Raw genomic sequence first — 20,708 nt, forward strand, 5'->3', positions numbered from 1 at the left:
TGCTGGAAAATCCACGTTTCTCCCTTTGGGGGCTCCGCCTGCTAGATGTACCTACCCGGGACTGTCTACTCAGTCCTCTCGGTCCTCCAGATCTAGATCTAGGGCCGGAGGGGCCTCCAACGCAGCTAGAGGCTCCAGAGGTAAACCTAAGAAACCAGCCATTGCCGGATCTCAGGGCCAGAACGCCAGTTCTGCTTCCGCAAAGACTTCAGCATGATGGTGCTCACCCACCCCGAGGGAATCTCGTAGTGGGAGCTCGGTTACGTCACTACAGCCACATCTGGGACGGTTCCTGCCAAGATGCTTTGGTAAGGGACCTTATCTCTCAGGGTTACAAGCTGGAGTTCGATGGTACTCCTCCCCAACAATTTTTCAAATCCTGCTTACCAGCTTTAGAAAATATGCGTGGTACGTCCGGGATCCATTAAGGTCCAGATTTCAGCTCTTTCCATCTTCTTCTAGAAGAAGTTGGCTCTCTTGCCAGAAGTTCAGACCTTCTTGCAAGGGATGCTTCACATACAACCTCCATTCGTGCCTCCTACGGCACCTTGGGATCTGTATGTAGTGTTACGTTTCCAACAGTCCTCCTGGTTTGAACCTCTGACGACAGTAGGAGATAAGTACCTCAAGTGGTAAACGGTGATGTTACTGGCCCTGGCTTCTGCTAGGCGTGTCTCAGAATTGGGGGCCTTGTCGTGCAAAAGTCCGTACTTGGTCTTTTACGAGAACAGAGCGCAGCTCAGGACTAGACAGCAGTTCCTGCCGAAGGTGGTCTCAGCATTTCACTTGAATCAACCTATCGTGATTCTGTCCAGTTCTGACACTTCTGCTCCTCCGGAGGCATTGGATGCTGTGCGAGCCTTGAAAATTTATATCAAAAGGATGGCTCGGTTCAGAAAGACTGATTCCTTGTTCGTGCTCTATGATGCGCAGAAAAAGGGTTGCCCTGCTTCTAAGCAGTCCATAGCTCGTTGGATTAGGCTTACTATCAAACAGGCCTATGTGTCTGCAGCCTTATCGGTTCCACAGCCTCTGAAGGTCCACTCTACAAGATCGGTGGGCTCTTCCTGGGCGGCCGAACGTGGAGTCTCGGCCCTGCAACTATACCGTGCTGCTACCTGGTCGGGGAAGAACACCTTTGAGAAGTTCTGCAAGTTTGATACCCTGACCAAAGAGGATACCCAGTTTGGGCAGGCGGTGCTGCTGATGTTTCTGCACGTTCCCACCCGTTCTGGAAGCTTTGGGACATCCCCCATTGTACTAATCTGTCCCCAATATCCGTTATGGACGCTAGAGAAAATAGGATTTTAAATACCTACCGGTAAATCCTTTTCTCGTAGTCCATAAGGGATATTGGGCGCCCGCCTCTGTGCGGTGACTTTCTGCAGGTTCTCTGTATGTATTCCTGTTCAGCTGTTGCTGTTAATGTTGCCAGATGTTGCTGGCTAAGTTACCGGTGTATATATATTGGTGTGCTAGTGTGAAATTCTCACCACACTTTATGTTCCTTCTCTCAAGTATGTCATTCTCCTTCGGGCACTGTTTATCTATAACTGAGCTGTAGGAGGAGGCGTAGAGGGGAGGAGCCAGCACACCCAGTTGAAGAAATTTAAAGATCACTGGCTCCTTTGGACCCGTCTATACCCCATCGTACTAATCTGTCCCCAGTATCCCTTATGGACTACGAGAAAAGGGTTTACCAGTAGGTATTTAAAATCCTATTTTTTGGTTGGTGCTTTATCACCTTCCACTTTATCACTTTTCCAAGTTTAATACATGTGCCCCATTGTTGTATAGCTGACACCTGTATCTTGGGTGGTAGTGTGTGTTTGGCTGTTGATGAAGCTGTCTAAAATCCCATTTGTTCTAAATTTTACAACCAGCCCAAAGCTATGTTTATGTCAACAAAAAGGGGCTGAATAGAGAAAGTTCTCTATACAGTAATGACAGTTAGTTTCATTAATGACACCTTGAGGAGAACAGGCTAACCGATGTCACATTGTAGCCTAACAAAAATAACCCATTAATGAGGCTTAATCTGAGAAACTTCTCTTGGCGGCCTAAAAAGAAAAATCAGCAAAGCACAAGTAAGCTCTAAACTGGAACAGCATAATATGATTTGTGTACAAATGATTTAACGCAGGACCAGGGATCACAGTTACTTCTAATTAATATTAAATTTTTTTTAAAAATTCGTTAAAATCATGCGTTTAGGATTAGTTCTCGTGACTTTTTTTGTTCATAAGGGTTTTATAATTTTCAAAGAAATGTTCAAACGGCTTTGTAGTGAGGCGATTCATTCTGAAAAATCATGTGACCTGATCCTATTTTTTTAAATACATTTATTGGGCGAGATTCTCAAACCGCCCCTTGTCGCGCCCGCCGACAGTATTATAGTGGTGCGGCTGATGGGCGCGACAAGTTAATTTCAGCTCACTGCCCCTGGGGATAGCGGTATAGAGACCCGTTTGTACGCTGAAATTGATGTTTTCACGCTTGCGCCCCTTACTTTAGTTGGTTTTAGGTGCTTAACACGCCTAAACCCGAGTGTAATGGGAGCAATGAGCGTGATAAGTGGGGGGCTTTTGAATATTACCCTGCAGTCTCCCGTCCCTTTAGAAGGGAGATCGGGGGTGCAATAACATTTGAATTCCCCCAAGTGTATTTACATTATTTTCTCAAACTACTGAGACAGAATGTCAGTAGTAACCTAAAGTCATTTTTAAGATGGGACGACAATGATTTAATATCGTGAGCACCATTTATAGTTTGCTTGCAGGAATCGGTGACATCTGAATATGGTATCCCGCCAGCTTACCAGCCCGATTGTCTGCACGCCGACTGACAGACTATTCTGTGGCGACCGCAGTGAGCACACAAGGGTCTTTATTGCGCTGACCCCCGCCACCGGCATTCTGCCGGGATCCCAGGGTCTGTATGCTTACTGCCGGGATCCCTAGCACCGGTCTCTCAGCCCCAACCCCGGAAGATGACGTAGATTCCTGGTGCCCTGTTCCTTTCTATGGGGAGGTGGTTTGGGCTTGCACAGAGGGATTTCTACGCCGCAATCACACTGCAAGATCGGCTGCCGCGCACATGCGTGCCCTCAGATCATGCATACACAGCAGGCACCACTGTGTTCAGTACCACTGCTGCTTATTAGAGTTTACAGGGACAGCTGCTTTTCAGAGCATATGTCCCCGCACCAGAGCAATGCGAAATTTCTCTGGTACTTAAGTATACACTACTGCATCTCGCATTAACGAGTTAATGACTATTGCAACCAATAATATGATAGATTTTGCCCCTTAAGATAACTATTAAATGTTTTTATCCCATTTTACTGGTAATCAATAATTGCCCCCATAATGAATAAGTGGATGATTGGCAAGATGGCTTTGGCGGTGTGCAAACCACTTTTTAGGTTCCAAAGTACTGTAAGGCGCATGTGGTTTTGCTAATCTTCACTGAATTTCTGCAATAGCCTGGAGCGTACATCCTTAATTGTCTTGTTATACATTTCCTATATACACCTAACCCTGGCTTCTTGTAATTGCTGGAAAAGATTGAATCAGAAAAACATTTATTGTACTCCCATCCCCAGCTCACAGAACCCAGTCATGTCATTTCTAGGTATGCACACTACTGCTACCTGAATGCTGAATGTGTGCAGCTCACTGTAAGGCTGTTGCTGGCAGGACGCTGCATCTGATTGCTTTTACTGAATTAATTGCTTTATGTCCCTAAATTCCTTCTGTACTCTTTAGCCTTGTGATTTATATATGTTCTTTTTTCGCTCTTATTTATTGGGCACCACAGGGGTTACGTACCACTGTACATAAGGGATCGAACATACAACAAGATTAGGTAGGTGCAAGGTCATTGATTTTAGACTGTTACAGAGTCACAAATAAAACCTATATACACAATTGTTACTCTGGGATATAACAGAGATGGTTTATGGACACAACACTGTTTCCTTTACAGAAGGCAAATGTGTTTTCTCTGTGCGTTGAAAAATAGGTATTCCCAGTAATAGAAGCTATAAGGAAAAGGCATTTCATTCAGGAAAAATAAGCTGGATAGAGGGCCGTATTCAATAGTAGTTGGAAACTGCCGTCTTGTCGGAAAGACGGCAGTTTCCGACTGATTGAGGTCGGAAGGGGTTCTGACCTATTCAATCTCGGGCCTTTTCTTCCGACAAGTCTGCAAACCCGACTTATCGGAATACACGCGGATTGGCAGAAGCTGGGCCAAGCTCAAGAGGTTTTAGTCCAGTTTCCGACCATGTCAGTCTTTCTTTAAATATTTGACATTTGAGTGTACTCGGGTTATTTAGTTGTTGCTGTATGTCTGTTCTTTTTTTCAATATGGGTATTTCAGTCATGTGATCTGACTTTGTTTCCTCTATCAACATTATATTTAAAGACCTTTTAAACCCCACAATTTAAAATTTTCACATGAAACTTTGTGTTAACATGACATCCCACTACAGCTCTGTTTTATCTGCCTTTTCCATTATTGTAATAAGTGGAGATCCTCCCAACGGCTTCAGTACAGTGTCCTACACAGGCCACAATAATGGTGTGACTCCAGCATCCACACGATGCATTTGTCCAGCACGTGCCTGAGAGGCACTAGTACCCCCTTATTAGCATACCACCGTGACCATGCTGATACCTGCTTTTATTGTCTAAATTGCCTCCGACACAATAAAAGTTGATGTAGATACTGAAATGCAAAGTTTATAAATGAGTGCTAATTGCTTCCATACTTTATTATGGAAGCACATACACCCGACCTAACAAGCACCATCTAAAGAAGGGTGAGCTAATGGTGGAACTGACAACATGGTGGCACAGTAGTTAGTAGTGTTGCCTCGAGTTGATTCCCGACCAGGGCTCAGTCTGTGCGGACTGTCTGCCCCCGCTTGCATGGCTGCCTACCACAGTCCAAAAAACATACCGGTAGGCTGCTGACTAACAGACTTCAGTGTGTGTGTTTGCGCGCGCTTGTGTGTTAGTGAATATTGACTGCAAGCTGTAATGGAGCAGAGACTGACCCGAATAATATATATTCCCTGTACAGCGCTGCTGAATATGATGGTGCTTTATAAATAACTAGTCATATCTTTCTTCTCGGCATAGGCGTGCGCAGCACATTTTATTAGGGGGTGTACTTTTGGAGGGGTGTGTCTAGCACCGCCTTTTGGGCGTGTCTAGCACCATCTATTGACGGTCAACGCAATATAAAATATCCACCCTTATACCAATCCTAATAATGCAGATGCATTGTCAGATGTTGTGGTGTGCACCAAACAAACACCCCTGATGGCATTCACTGCAATTACACTGCTCCTCCTCAGCCTGGTCTGGCTCCCCCTCTTTCCCCTTCAAGCTGCAGTCACTCACTGACACTGACAGTCGTAGACTAGTTACTGCTGGAAAAACGCGTTGTGTCAATGCTGCTGACCGCCTGCCAGTATTGAATTTGTCTTCCTAAAAGCAACGCTGGCTGCATGCTGCTCCTCATCAGTGGCTGACGTTGGCATAGAATAGAAGGAGAGAGGTGGGTGTGTGATGGGTGGGCGTGCGAGCAGCATGATGTCATCGCATCACATCACGCTGTTTTTGTACATTGAGGTGAAGCCAGTAGTTTGAAAGCCGGTGGCAGTGGCACCCTTGATTAACCCAGGCGTCCGGTCAGTAATGCAGTCCTGACAGGGTGCAACGCAGAGGGGACAGTAATCAGCCTGCTCGGTGATCGCTGCATCAGGCATGTGAGATAGGTTTACCGGACATTAGGGGGTGCCTGTGCGCACCAGGCACCCCTCCCTGCGCACGCCTATGCTGCTCGGTGATGCACACATTTTTGATGGGTGGTCTTCAGTATGCCGGCGGTCGGGCTCCCGGCGACCAGCATACCGGCGCCGGGAGCCCGACCAGCCGGCATACTGACACTTATTCTCCCTCACGGGGGTCCACGACCCCCCTGGAGGGAGAATAAAATAGTGTGGCGCGCGTAGCCCGCAAGGGGCTCATTTGCGCTCGCCACAGTGTCGGTAAGCCGGCGGTCGGGCTCCCGGCGCCGGTATGCTGGTCGCCGGGAGCCCGACCACCGGCATATCGTAGTGAACCCATTTTTGATATGTCAATATATAAAATATATGACTGGTTTGACTTACTCTTGTAGTATTGTAGTGGGCAGAAATATTGCTAGGGATCTGAAGTTAATTGTATCTTCTGTTACGTGATCATGCAATATGTTTAATTCCCCATCTGTTGCAACCTGTTTTAACAATTAATCAGATTACAATAAAAAAAGAGTGGGCAGACAATTTTCTGCAGTCCTGAAATCTGTGGGCAGATTCTGTAGCATTTGATCATCTTGCCCATACTTGACAGTGATGTGGATTATATGAAAGTTTGACTAGAAGTGAAGAGAAATTAAAAAATTGCAAGTAACTGTTTACTCATCATTTCTAAACGGTTTCTTAATACAGTGTTCAGTGTTTAGATGGATTTCATAATAGATGACCATAAAGTTGTGCTCCTATTTGACATAATGGTCTGTTCTGTTTGTGTGCAGGGCTTATTCCAGCACTGAGGGTGGATTTGCACTAGAAAAGAAGATCTCCACTGTTCCTGACTTGCACTTGTCATCTCGTTGCCTTGGAGCCATAAAACTCATCACACTCCAGCACAGAAACATTTCAGCACTTGGGAATGAGCGGACAAACACAAATGTGTTAACGGTCACATTTCTTTCCAGTGGATAACTTCATAAATATTCTGCAATGGATAATATAATGAAGAAATAATTACGGTAAGCACTTACCAAGAGCCCTCAGGGCACAAGTTGGCTTTTTTTGGTGCATTTATATAATTTTGACTTTATTAAACAGCTATGCATTTATTTATTAAATGTTTTCTGTGGAGTTTATATAAAATATAATATAGCTCTAGTGTGTCTTCTAATAAAACAGAGCTTTCTTATACCCCTTTTCCACTAGCTCAAAAAACACGGGTAAATGCACGGGGGCACGCATTTACCCGTGTTTTTTGCTAGTGGAAAAGGGTCTCCTCGCAATAACCCGGATCAAGTGACCCATGAATCCTACCCAGGTAACTACCTAGGTAGGACACGGGAATGATCCGGGTAGGGTTGTAGTGTAAACGGAAGCAGTGTTGATGCGACGCGGCTCCCGTTTACACTGTATGGAAGGGCGGCGCTGGGAGATCATGTGATCTCCCAGTGCCGCCCCTGCCGTGTCACCAACCCGGCAATATGCCGGGTTGGTGACACGGCAATATGCCAGGTTGGTGAGCGCAGTGGGAAAGGGGGCTGAGCACGGGCCGCAGCCGGGTAGCACCCATATCAGGCTCCTGGCTGCGACCTGTGTTTTTATCATATTAATTTGTTTGCTTATGTTAACTTACAGGGATGGACCATGTTTATTGGGGGGTTTCTTAAATAAAGGTTATTTACATCTACTGTGCATCATAATGGAATTGTCTAGTGAGGGGGTAGGCAGCCTGTGGTACTCCAGTTGCTGTGTAACTACATAGTCCAGCATGCCCTGACACAGTTTTGCCATTAGGGCATGCTAAAATGGTAGCAGGGCATGATGGGATATGTAGTGCTACAGGCTCTTCGCCGGCAATTGCACTCCTCCCTTTTTGTCTAAATACTTATGATTTATGACAAGGAAAGTTCATTATTACTCTAACGTCCTAGTGGATACTGGGATGACATTAGTACCATGGGGTATAGATTGGGTCCATTGGAGCCTGGCACTTAAAGAAATCATTTAGTGTGTGCTGGCTCCTCCCCTCTATGCCCCTCCACCAGACTCCATTTAGAAAAATGTTCCCAACTAGCCGGGTGCATCCCTCTGGAGCTCCAGAGAGTTTTCTTCAAAATTTTATTTATTTTGTTTTTTCAGGCAGCACTGGTTGGCAACAAATGGCGGTATTAGGGCGCAGCGGTCACCGAGCTGCGGTGCCCGCTGCGGACCCCAGACTGGCGCTAACACAAAGGGGGTTATTAAGCTCCTTATTTTCACACAGATTCTGTATTTTACAGCCAGTATAATATGTAAGGGACCGCGCGCCATTGAGGGGGTGGGGCTTCCCGGAGAGCGGGACCAGAGGCTGAAAGGCGCCATTTGCTGCTGCTGACTGCCAGGCTGCATGCTGGAGCTGCTCCTCCACAGAACCCACTGAATCACCAATTGTACTGATACCAGGGGGGAGCATATAAATGGCAGTGACAGTGCTGCGGTGTTAAAAATATATATGTGTACCCAGCGGAGCACTGTTCTGACTGAGGTATTGTGTGCTGGTCCCAATCCTCTGTGTTACTCCATTCAGGCTGTCTGGGGTTGTTGTGCTGTTTCACTATCTGCGTTGTCACTGCACTGTGTGTATTCACCTAACTCTGTGTGTTTTCTGCAATAAGAATGTCTTGGAAAAAGACTGTGTGTCCCTCATGTAACACTAAGTTTACACCTTCCCCAGAGAGTTCTCTCCTGTGTACCCAGTGTTCTCTCCCTTTACAGGGTAGTAGTATGCAGGAACCTGAGTGGTTAGATTCATTCAAAACCATGATTACTAACATTACATACACAGAGTTGGCTACCGCCAGACAGGAAAGGCAGACCCTTAAACAATCTGTAGATGATTTCTTGGTTAAAGCTGCTGACCACAGACAGGCTTCTCAGCCCCCTCTGGTGGTCTCTCATAAATGCACTTTCCCACAGGTGCTCCAGTCTGACTCTGATACTGACATGCCAGAGCTGGGTCAGGAGAGTTAGACTTGGAAGATGACAATTCTCTGACCCTGGGGGTCGATGCCCTGATTTATGCTATTTGAGAAGTCCTCAATATACTGGATAAAGAGTTAGAACCAGAAGAGGAATTATTTTTTAACGTAAAACCAAAATCCTCTGCCATCTTCCCCATATCAAAGGAATTTTATCTACCTTTCTAAAGAGGCGTGGGTCAATGCTGACAAGAAATTCCAAACTCCTAAACGGTTACTAAATTCCTTTCCTTTTCCTCCTGAGGATAGGAAAGTATGGGAAAATTCACCATCTGTGGATACTTCAATTTCCAGGCTGTCACGTAAAATTGTACTGCCTGTACCTGGGGCTATCTCTCAAGGACCCAGCTGAGGGCAAAATTGAGACTACTCTCAAATCTATTTATACTACGTTTGGGAGTAGCTCAAAGGCCCACCATAACTTGCGGCTGGATTTCCAGGGCCATGGTAAAATGGTCTGATAATATAATAAGGGGGTTTGACTCCCTGCCTCAGTAAGAGATCTTTACACTTTTGCTTCATATCCAGGATGCTGCAAATTTTGAGTGAGACTATTAAGGAATTATGTCTCATAAATGGCCGTACTACAGCTATGGCAGTCTCGGCTCGCAGAGCTCTGTGGCTGCGAAACTGGTCAGTGGATGCTGAGTCTAAGAAAGGTGTGGAGAATTTTCCTTTTACAGGGGATGCCTTGTTTGGGGGAAGAACTGAACAAGTGGATCTCTCAGGCGACGGCGGGTAAGTCTACATATCTGCCGTCGCCTGCACCTCCTGCTAGACGTCCCTACCCTAGGCCCTCTGCATTCCTTTCGTGTGGCCAGATTCAGAGGCAGAGCCAGAGGCGCCTCAAATGCTGCTAGAGGAACTCGTGGTACTGTAAGTACCGTAAACCAGCGGCTGCTGGATCTCTGGACCAGGCCTCCGGATCCTCATCCACTAAGCCCTCTGTGTGACGGTTGGCCCCAGCAGCAGAGCAAAATTCATGTAGGTGCTCGCCTTCAACACTTCGCCCATGTGTGGGCACAGTCCTGCCGGGATCCTTGGGTGAGGGACCTCATATCCCAGGGGTACTGGTTGGAATTTCAAGCACTACCTCCTCCCAGATTCTTTAAGTCAGGCTTACCAGCTTTACCCATAGCAAGGGTTGCCTTGCAAGACGCCATTCAGACACTACTACAAACGGGGGTTGTTGTCCCAGTTCCTCCTCCGTTGCACAACAGGGGTTTTTACTCCAGCCTTTTTGTTGTACCGGAACCAGACTGTTCAGTACGGCCCATCTTGAACCCATATCTACGTGTGTTCAAATTCAGGATCGAGTCCTTGAGAGCGGTTGTCTCCGGTCTGGAGGAGGGGGAGTTCCTAGTTTCCCTTGATGTCAAGGATGCTTGCCTACATATCCTCATATGGCTTCCTCATCAGACTTACCTCCGGTTCGCTATACTGGACCACCGTTTCCAGTTTCAGGCCTTACCCTTTGGTCTCTCCACAGCTCCAAGGGTATTCACAAAAGTCATGGCGGAGATGTTGGTGCAATTGCGCAGGATGGGAGTCAACATAGTGCCCTATTTGGACGATCTCCTGATAAAGGCGGTGTTCAGGGAACGTCTGCTACACAGCATCGACTAGACTACTCGCTTGCTTACTGGCCATCTGTGAATCCTAAATCTCCAGAAGTCTCACCTGGAACTGTCGCAAAGAATTCAGTTCCTGGGAATGATACTGGACACGGTGTCTCAGAAAGTATTCCTTCCAATGGACAAGGCCTTGACTATCCAGTCTATGGTACGCTCTGTGCTCAGACCCCGCAAGATCTCAGTTCATCTTTGCATTTGCTTACTGGGCAAGATGGTTGCCCCTCCTACGAGGCAATCCAGTACAGCAGATTTCATGCACGTCCGTTCCAGCTGGATCTGCTGGACAAGTGGCCAGGATCTCACCTGCACATGCACCAGAGTATATCTCTGTCGCCAAAAGCACGGATCTCCCAGTTATGCTGACTACAAGTCTCTCACCTTGTGGAGGGTCGGAGTTTCAGTACCCAGTCTTGGACTCTACTTACAATGGATGCCAGCCTCCGGGGTTGGGGTGCTGTGATCCAGGGGGCCCAGTTACATGGGAAGTGGTCGAGTCAGGAATCTGCACTCCCAATAAATGTCCTGGAACTCGGGGCAATTTACAGTGCTCTTCTGCAAGCCTCCTATCTCCTTCGTAATCAAGCCATTCAGGTGCAGTCAGAAAAAACGCCACGGTGGTGGCGTACATAAACCGACAGGAAGGAACAAGAAGCAGGGCCGCAATGTAAGAGGTGTCAAGGATACTCCTCTGGGTGGAGGCAAACGCAAGGGCCATCTCAGCCATATTCATTCCAGGCGTGGACAATTGGGAAGCGGACTTCCTCAGCAGGCACGACCTCCATCCAGGGGAATGGGACCTTTACCCCCAGGTGTTTCAACAGCTGGTTCACTGATGGGGCTGTCCGCAGATAGACCTGATGGCTTCTCGTCTCAACAAGAAGCTCCGTCTTTACTGTTCCAGAACGAGGGATCCGCAGGCTGCGGCAGTGGACGCTCTGATGGCGCCTTGGACTTATCAGTTTGTATACCTGTTTCCTCCACACGCTCTCTCATTCCCAGAGTTCTAAAAAGTCTCAAAAGGGAAAGCGTTCAGGTAATTTTCATTGCCCTGGATTGGCCTTGAAGGGCCTGGTATGCAGACCTCCTGACAATGTCTCTGGAGGAACCCTGGCCTCTGCCGCTTCTCAATGTCCTTCTTCAACAAGGACCGTTCGTAGATCCATACTTACTGTGGCTACGTTTGACAGCTTGGAAGTTGAGAGGGATATTTTAGCCAGAAAAGGTCTCCCATCCAAGGTTATTTCCACTATGGTCCGGGCCTGTAAGGTGGTCACGTCAAAACATTACCACCGTATCTGGAAGAAATATGTTTCGTGGTGTGAAGGTAGAAAATATTCTGCTGCGGAGTTTCGACTGTGCAGTTTTCTACTCTTCCTGCAAGCCGGCATGGATAAGGGCCTAAAGTTGGGCTCCATCAAAGTTCCGATTTCGGCTCTCTCTATCTTCTTCCAGAAACTAGCGGTACTACCGGAAGTACAGACCTTCCTGAAAGGTGGTCTTCAGATTCAGCCACCTTTTTGTCCCTCCCACGGCTCCATGGGATCTCAATGTGGTCTTGACCTTTCTCCAGTCAGACTGGTTTGAACCCTTGAAAAGAGTGGACTTGAAATATCTAACTTGGAAGACTGTCATGTTGCTGGCTTTGGCCTCTGCAAGACGTGTGTCAGAATTGGGGGCCTTATCCTGTAAGAGCCCGCATTTGATATTTCACGTGGATAGGGCGAAACTCAGGACTCGTCCGCAGTTTTTGCCGAAAGTGGCGTCTGCCTTTCACGTAAATCAGCCAATAGCGGTTCCAGTGTTGGCTGACACATCAGTTGCTCCAAAGTCCCTGGACGTTGTGAGGGTTTTGAAAATTTACGTCAAGAGGACGGCTCGTCACAGGAAATCTGACTCTTTTGTCCTTTATGACTCGACCAAAATTGGTTGTCCTGCTTCTAAGCAGTCAATTGCTCGTTGGCTCAGGTTGACCATTCGACAAGCCTATTTTTCGGCAGCATTGCCACTGCCGAGTTCTAACCTGGCCCACTCCACAAGGTCGGTGGGTCCTTCCTGGGCGGCTGCCCAGGGCGTCTCGGCCTTACAGTTGTTCCGTACAGCTACTTGGTCTGGTTCGAACATGTTCGTAAAGTTCTATTGGTTCGACACCTTGGCCAGAGATGACCTTCAGTTTGGTGAGGCGGTTTTGCATGGGGTCTCAGCACTCTCCCACCCGTTCTGGGAGCTTTGGGACTTCCCCATGGTACTAATGTCATCCCAGTATCCACTAGGGCGTTAGAGAAAATAGGAATTTAATACCTAATGGGTAATTTCTTTTCTCGCAGTCTGTAGTGGATACTGGGCGTCTGCCTCGGTGCTTCGTGTTCCTGCTTGCCTGGTTGTAAGTGTTTTTGGTTGGGTCTGCTGTTGCTATTGCTGTCCCTGTTTCATGTTTGGGTTGTGTTGCTATCCTTGTTATAGTTAGCGTGGCTATCCTTTGTTCTGGTTAGCGCTGCTATCTTTTATTACTGTTGTGTGTTGGTTCTTTACCGCACCGCTTTCTTTGTATTTCCTTCTCTCTTGGTATGTCCGTCTCATCGGGCACAGTTTTCCTAGACTGAGTATGGTGGAGGGGCATAGAGGGGAGGAGCAAGCACACTAATAATTTCTTAGTGCCAGGCTCCAATGGACCAGATCTATACCCCATGGTACTAATGTCATCCCAGTATCCACTACAGACTACGAGAAAAGGATTTACCGGTAGGTATTGAATTCCTATTTTATAAGACTGCAAATAGACTGTTAGGAACTTTAATCTTTTCTCTGACGTCCTAGTGGATGCTGGGAACTCCGTAAGGACCATGGGGAATAGCGGCTCCGCAGGAGACTGGGCACAAAAGTAAAAGCTTTCTGACTAGCTGGTGTGCACTGGCTCCTCCCCCTATGACCCTCCTCCAAGCCTCAGTTAGATTTTTGTGCCCGGCCGAGAAGGGTGCATGCTATAGGTAGCTCTCCAGAGCTGCTTAGAGTAAAAGTTTTAAATAGGTTTTTTTATTTTCAATGAGACCTGCTGGCAACAGGCTCACTGCATCGTGGGACTAAGGGGAGAAGAAGCGAACTCACCTGCATGCAGAGTGGATTGGGCTTCTTGGCTACTGGACATTAGCTCCAGAGGGACGATCACAGGTTCAGCCTGGATGGGTCCCGGAGCCGCGCCGCCGGCCCCCTTACAGAGCCAGAAGAGCGAAGAGGTCCGGAAAAATCGGCGGCAGAAGACGTTCCTGTCTTCAATAAGGTAGCGCACAGCACTGCAGGTGTGCGCCATTGCTCTCAGCACACTTCACACTCCGGTCACTGAGGGTGGAGGGCGCTGGGGGGGAGCGCCCTGAGACGCAATAAAACATGTTTTAAACCTTATATGGCTAAAGAAATGCATCACATATAGCTCCTGGGCTATATGGATGCATTTAACCCCTGCCAGTTTTCCTAAAAAAAGCGGGAGAAAAGGCCGCCGAAAAGGGGGCGGAGCCTATCGCCTCAGCACACAAGCGCCATTTTCCCTCACAGCTCCGCTGGAAGGACGGCTCCCTGACTCTCCCCTGCAGTCCTGCTACAGAATCGGGGTAAAACAAGAGAGGGGGGGCACTAATTGGCAGAAAATACTTATACAGCAGCTATAGAAGGGAGAAACACTTATATAAGGTTATCCCTGCATATATATAGCGCTCTGGTGTGTGCTGGCAAACTCTCCCTCTGTCTCCCCAAAGGGCTCGTGGGGTCCTGTCCTCTATCAGAGCATTCCCTGTGTGTGTGCTGTGTGTCGGTACGATTGTGTCGACATGTATGAGGAGGAAAATGATGTGGAGGCGGAGCAATTGCCTGTAATAGTGATGTCACCCCCTAGGGAGTCGACACCTGACTGGATGGTCGTATGGAAGGAATTACGTGACAGTGTCAGCACTTTGCAAAAAACTGTTGACGACATGAGACAGCCTGCAAATCAGTAAGTGCCTGTCCAGGCGTCTCAAACACCGTCAGGGGCTCTAAAGCGCCTGTTACCTCAGATGGTCGACACAGACCCAGACACGGATACTGACTCCAGTGTCGACGGTGACGAGACAAACGTAATGTCCAGTAGGGCCACACGTTACATGATCACGGCAATGAAGGAGGCTTTGAACATTTCTGATACTACAAGTACCACAAAAAGGGGTATTATGTGGGGTGTGAAAAAACTACCCATAGTTTTTCCTAAATCAGATGAATTAAATGAGGTGTGTGACAAAGCGTGGGTTTCCCCCGATAAAAAACTGCTGATTTCTAATAAATTATTGGCATTATACCCTTTCCCGCCAGAGGTTAGGGCACGTTGGGAAACACCCCCTAGGGTAGATAAGGCGCTCACACGCTTATCAAAACAAGTGGCGTTACCGTCTCCTGATACGGCCGCCCTCAAGGAACCAGCTGATAGAAAGCTGGAAAATATCCTAAAAGGTATATACACACATACTGGTGTTATACTACGACCAGCAATCGCCTCAGCCTGGATGTGCAGCGCTGGAGTGGCTTGGTCGGATTCCCTGACTGAAAATATTGATACCCTGGATAGGGACAGTATATTATTGACTATAGAGCATTTAAAGGATGCATTACTATATATGCGAGATGCACAGAGGGATATTTGCACCCTGGCATCAAGAGTAAGTACGTTGTCCATTTCTGCCAGAAGAAGTTTATGGACACGACAGTAGTCAGGTGATGCGGATTCCAAACGACATATGGAAGTTTTGCCGTATAAAGGGGAGGAGTTATTTGGGGTCGGTCTGTCAGACCTGGAGGCCACGGCGACGGCTGGGAAATCCACCTTTTTACCCCAGGTCACCTCTCAGCAGAAAAAGACACCGTCTTTTCAAACTCAGTCCTTTCGTCCCCATAAGGGCAAGCGGGCAAAAGGCCACTCATTTCTGCCCCGGGGCAGAGGAAGGGGAAAAAGACTGCGGCAGGCAGTCTCTTCCCAGGATCAGAAGCCCTCCCCCGCTTCTGCCAGGTCTTCAGCGTGACGCTGGGGCTTTACAAGCGGACTCAGGCACGGTGGGGGCCCGTCTCAAAAATTTCAACGCGCAGTGGGCTCACTCGCAAGTGGACCCCTGGATCCTGCAGGTAGTATCACAGGGGTACAAATTGGAATTTGAGACGTCTCCCCCTCGCCGGTTCCTGAAGTCTGCTCTACCAACGTCTCCCTCCGACAGGGAGGCAGTATTGGAAGCTATTCACGGGCTGTATTCCCAGCAGGTGATAATCAAGGTACCCCTCCTACAACAGGGAAAGGGGTATTATTCCACGCGGTTTGTGGTACCGAAGCCGGACGGCTCGGTGAGACCGATTTTAAATCTGAAATCATTGAACACTTGCATAAAAAGGTTCAAATTCAAGATGGAATCACTCAGAGCAGTGATAGCGAACCTGGAAGAAGGGGACTATATGGTGTCTCTGGACATCAAAGATGCTTATCTCCATGTCCCAATCTACCCTTCTCACCAAGGGTACCTCAGGTTTGTGGTACAGAACTGTCATTATCAGTTTCAGACGCTGCCGTTTGGATTGTCCACGGCACCACGGGTCTTTACCAAGGTAATGGCCGAAATGATGATTCTTCTTCGAAGAAAAGGCGTCTTAATTATCCCTTACTTGGATGATCTCCTGATAAGGGCAAGATCCAGGGAACAGTTAGAGGTCGGAGTAGCACTATCTCAGGTGGTACTACGTCAGCACGGGTGGATTCTAAATATTCCAAAATCGCAGCTGATTCCAACAACACGTCTACTGTTCCTAGGGATGATTCTGGACACAGTCCAGAAAAAGGTGTTTCTCCCGGAGGAGAAGGCCAGGGAGTTATCCGAGCTAGTCAGGAACCTCCTGAAACCAGGACAAGTGTCAGTGCATCAATGCACAAGGGTCCTGGGAAAGATGGTGGCTTCTTACGAAGCGATTCCATTCGGAAGATTTCATGCAAGAACTTTTCAGTGGGATCTGCTGGACAAATGGTCCGGATCGCATCTTCAGATGCATCAGCGGATAACCCTATCTCCAAGGACAAGGGTGTCTCTCCTGTGGTGGTTGCAGAGTGCTCATCTTCTAGAGGGCCGCAGATTCGGCATTCAGGACTGGATTCTGGTGACCACGGATGCCAGCCTGAGAGGCTGGGGAGCAGTCACACAGGGAAGAAATTTCCAGGGCTTGTGGTTAAGCATGGAAACGTCTCTTCACATAAATATCCTGGAACTAAGGGCAATTTACAATGCCCTAAGCCAAGCAAGGCCTCTGCTTCAGGGTCAGTCGGTATTGATCCAATCGGACAACATCACGGCAGTCGCCCACGTAAACAGACAGGGCGGCACAAGAAGCAGGAGGGCAATGGCAGAAGCTGCAAGGATTCTTCGCTGGGCGGAAAATCATGTGATAGCACTGTCAGCAGTGTTCATTCCGGGAGTGGACAACTGGGAAGCAGACTTCCTCAGCAGACACGACCTCCACCCGGGACAGTGGGGACTTCATCCAGAAGTCTTCCACATGATTGTAAACCGTTGGGAAAAACCAAAGGGGGACATGATGGCGTCCCGCCTCAACAAAAAACTAGACCGATATTGCGCCAGGTCAAGGGACCCTCAGGCAATAGCTGTGGACGCTCTGGTAACACCGTGGGTGTACCAGTCAGTGTATGTGTTCCCTCCTCTGCCTCTCATACCCAAGGTATTGAGAATTATAAGACGGAGAGGAGTAAGAACTATACTCGTGGCTCCGGATTGGCCAAGAAGGACTTGGTACCCGGAACTTCAAGAGATGCTCACGGAGGACCCGTGGCCTCTACCTCTAAGGAAGGACCTGCTCCAGCAGGGACCTTGTCTGTTCCAAGACTTACCGCGGCTGCGTTTGACGGCATGGAGGTTGAACGCCGGATCCTGAAGGAAAAAGGCATTCCAGATGAAGTCATCCCTACCCTGGTCAAGGCCAGAAAGGATGTAACCGCAAAACATTATCACCGCATTTGGCGAAAATATGTTGCGTGGTGTGAGGCCAAGAAGGCCCCTACAGAGGAATTTCAACTGGGTCGTTTCCTGCATTTCCTGCAAACAGGACTATCTATGGGCCTAAAATTAGGGTCCATTAAGGTTCAAATTTCGGCCCTGTCGATCTTCTTCCAAAAAGAACTGGCTTCAGTGCCTGAAGTTCAGACGTTTGTAAAAGGGGTACTGCATATACAGCCTCCATTTGTGCCTCCAGTGGCAACTTGGGATCTCAATGTAGTGTTGAGTCTCCTAAAATCACATTGGTTTGAACCACTCACCACTGTGGAATTGAAATATCTCACATGGAAAGTGGTCATGCTGTTAGCCCTGGCTTCAGCCAGGCGTGTCTCAGAATTGGCGGCTTTGTCATATAAAAGCCCTTACCTAATTTTTCATTCAGACAGGGCAGAACTGAGGACTCGCCCTCAATTTCTCCCTAAGGTGGTTTCAGCGTTTCACATGAACCAGCTTATTGTGGTGCCTGCGGCTACTAGGGACTTGGAGGACTCCAAGTTGCTGGACGTAGTCAGGGCCCTGAAAATATGTTTCCAGGACGGCTGGAGTCAGAAAATCTGACTCGCTGTTTATCCTGTATGCACCCAACAAGCTGGGTGCTCCTGCTTCTAAGCAGACGATTGCTCGTTGGATTTGTAGTACAATTCAGCTTGCACATTCTGTGGCAGGCCTGCCACAGCCAAAATCTGTAAAAGCCCATTCCACAAGGAAAGTGGGCTCATCTTGGGCGGCTGCCCGAGGGGTCTCGGCTTTACAACTTTGCCGAGCAGCTACTTGGTCAGGGGCAAACACGTTTGCTAAATTCTACAAATTTGATACCCTGGCTGAGGAGGACCTGGAGTTCTCTCATTCGGTGCTGCAGAGTCATCCGCACTCTCCCGCCCGTTTGGGAGCTTTGGTATAATCCCCATGGTCCTTACGGAGTTCCCAGCATCCACTAGGACGTCAGAGAAAATAAGAATTTACTTACCGATAATTCTATTTCTCGTAGTCCGTAGTGGATGCTGGGCGCCCATCCCAAGTGCGGATTGTCTGCAATACTTGTATATAGTTATTGTTACAAAAATCGGGTTGTTTATTTGTTGTGAGCCATCTTTTCAGAGGCTCCTACGTTTATCATACTGTTAACTGGGTTCAGATCACAAGTTGTACGGTGTGATTGGTGTGGCTGGTATGAGTCTTACCCGGGATTCAAGATCCTTCCTTATTATGTACGCTCGTCCGGGCACAGTATCCTAACTGAGGCTTGGAGGAGGGTCATAGGGGGAGGAGCCAGTGCACACCAGCTAGTCAGAAAGCTTTTACTTTTGTGCCCAGTCTCCTGCGGAGCCGCTATTCCCCATGGTCCTTACGGAGTTCCCAGCATCCACTACGGACTACGAGAAATAGAATTATCGGTAAGTAAATTCTTATTTTCTTTCATTCCCCTAATTGCCAAATATTTTGTAGCGGGCGGCAAGTCATGCACTTCAAACCTTTAGGGTTCATAGTGATTGAGGCCTTATATTAACCTAAACCGTAATGAGGTGAGACTGCCTTTTTATTTTGATTTATTGTTTTTGTCATAATTTGATCAATTTTGGAACCATCAGGTTAGAGGTGTTTTAATCACAGGTTAAAAGTTTAGTCAGTAGCAGAACTAATTTTCCTGCATCCAACTTGCTAAATTATAGTAGATTGTCAGGAAGCACCACTCGCATAATCCATGCTAAAGGTTTAGTTTTTTTTTATCTAAAATATTTCAGGGCATATTGATCACAATCTGCATTTTATTTATTTTAGGCCTAAAATGTATGCTTTAATTTACATTTTCACATTGTGAATTTAAGTCCTATACAGTAGCCCGTGCAGTTGAATTTACCGAACTCCAGAAAGCAAATCATTCCAGATCTTAGTAAATCCAATAGCAACTTATGGGGACTGCATTTGCTGTTGGAAATGGAGGAGCTATGGCAAATATTGTAGATAAATATCTTGCGATTCCTCTCCATTGTACATTTGGGGGATCCATAATATTTGTGGGTAACCTACCCTTTAAAATGGGTGTTTTTAGGGGGTACCCCACAAATATTAAGTGCTAAATAGGTGCCTTAATATTACAAAAATAAATTGCAATAAAATATGCATGCTATAAGAGCCATCGGTTGGTCTTTCAGTGATGGGAAGTATTTACTCAGTGAATAATCTTAAATCTAGCTATGAGGGTCAGTAATAGGAAATATAATGGCGTCATGACATTTCATTGCTACTGAAATCCTCATTGTGTTCATGGAGTGTACTAACTACATTCTGGCGTTGATTCTGCATTGGGTGCAAAGCAAACACAAAAAATAATTGCATCTGGCCAAACCATGCTGCAATGCTAGGGGTACAAATGCATTTATTTTTGTTGCATGCAGGGTAAATACTGGCTGCTTCTGCACGAGGCCCACAAATGCTGGGCAGGTTTATTTTTATACTACAATTTAGACTTCAGTTTTGACGAATCCCTTCTAAATCTAAATCTGCCGCATGTGCAGTGCCACATGGTTTTGCCAATGTGCAAAGTAACTTGTGTTTATTCATTTGCTTTACACCCAATTCTTAATTTACCCCTCTGCCCACTATATTCATTTCGGCACAGCTGATCTAAAGGACAAAAGTATGTTTTGTATTGCCCTTTGGCAGGTCAGAAAAGAGTGATACTAAAGGAAATCAAGTTCATTAATTCCTATTTATAACCCACATAATTTTATCAGGCTTTGATCTGTCCTATAAATGTTCTAAAATCCATGCTTTTTTCACTGGATGTATTGCATAATTGTTAAAGGGTAACTCTGGAAAATGGAATGATCTCAAAGTTTTAAACATGGGCACACGTGTAACAGAGTGCGGGATTTATAAAGTACCAAGATATTGGTGACTTTTAACAGGGCTTGACAAACTTCTTCTAAAATCTAGGAGCCAAGATGAAAGTTTAGAAACCAGACCACCCAAAAAAAACCCAAAATAAACCGGAGTGTCCCCTGCCTTGCGCTCCACCCCACACTCCCCGGAAGCCACATTAAGGAGCTGCAAACCGCCTCAGGCTACCAACTCCCACTGCCACACCAGGCAAACCACCTCTCTGCAGCCATCCCACGGGCGAACACACACCCTCATCACTACCTACCCCTTACGAAGCCGCAATTCCCAGGCGCACACACTGTCT

General features: G+C 47.2%; 1 protein-coding gene across 1 annotated transcript in view; it reads left to right on the plus strand.

Annotated features, from left to right (window-relative positions):
- The window catches only part of SOCS5 (suppressor of cytokine signaling 5), a 117,475-nt gene that overhangs the window by 30,172 nt on the left and 66,595 nt on the right, over positions 1 to 20,708 (plus strand). The window contains exon 2 of the mRNA XM_063918390.1: positions 6,589 to 6,825. The gene's annotated coding sequence lies outside the window, so the exon portion shown is untranslated. The remainder of the gene's footprint in view (positions 1 to 6,588; positions 6,826 to 20,708) is intronic.

This window comes from Pseudophryne corroboree, chromosome 4 (genome assembly GCF_028390025.1).
Source record: "Pseudophryne corroboree isolate aPseCor3 chromosome 4, aPseCor3.hap2, whole genome shotgun sequence".
NCBI lineage: Eukaryota > Metazoa > Chordata > Amphibia > Anura > Myobatrachidae > Pseudophryne > Pseudophryne corroboree.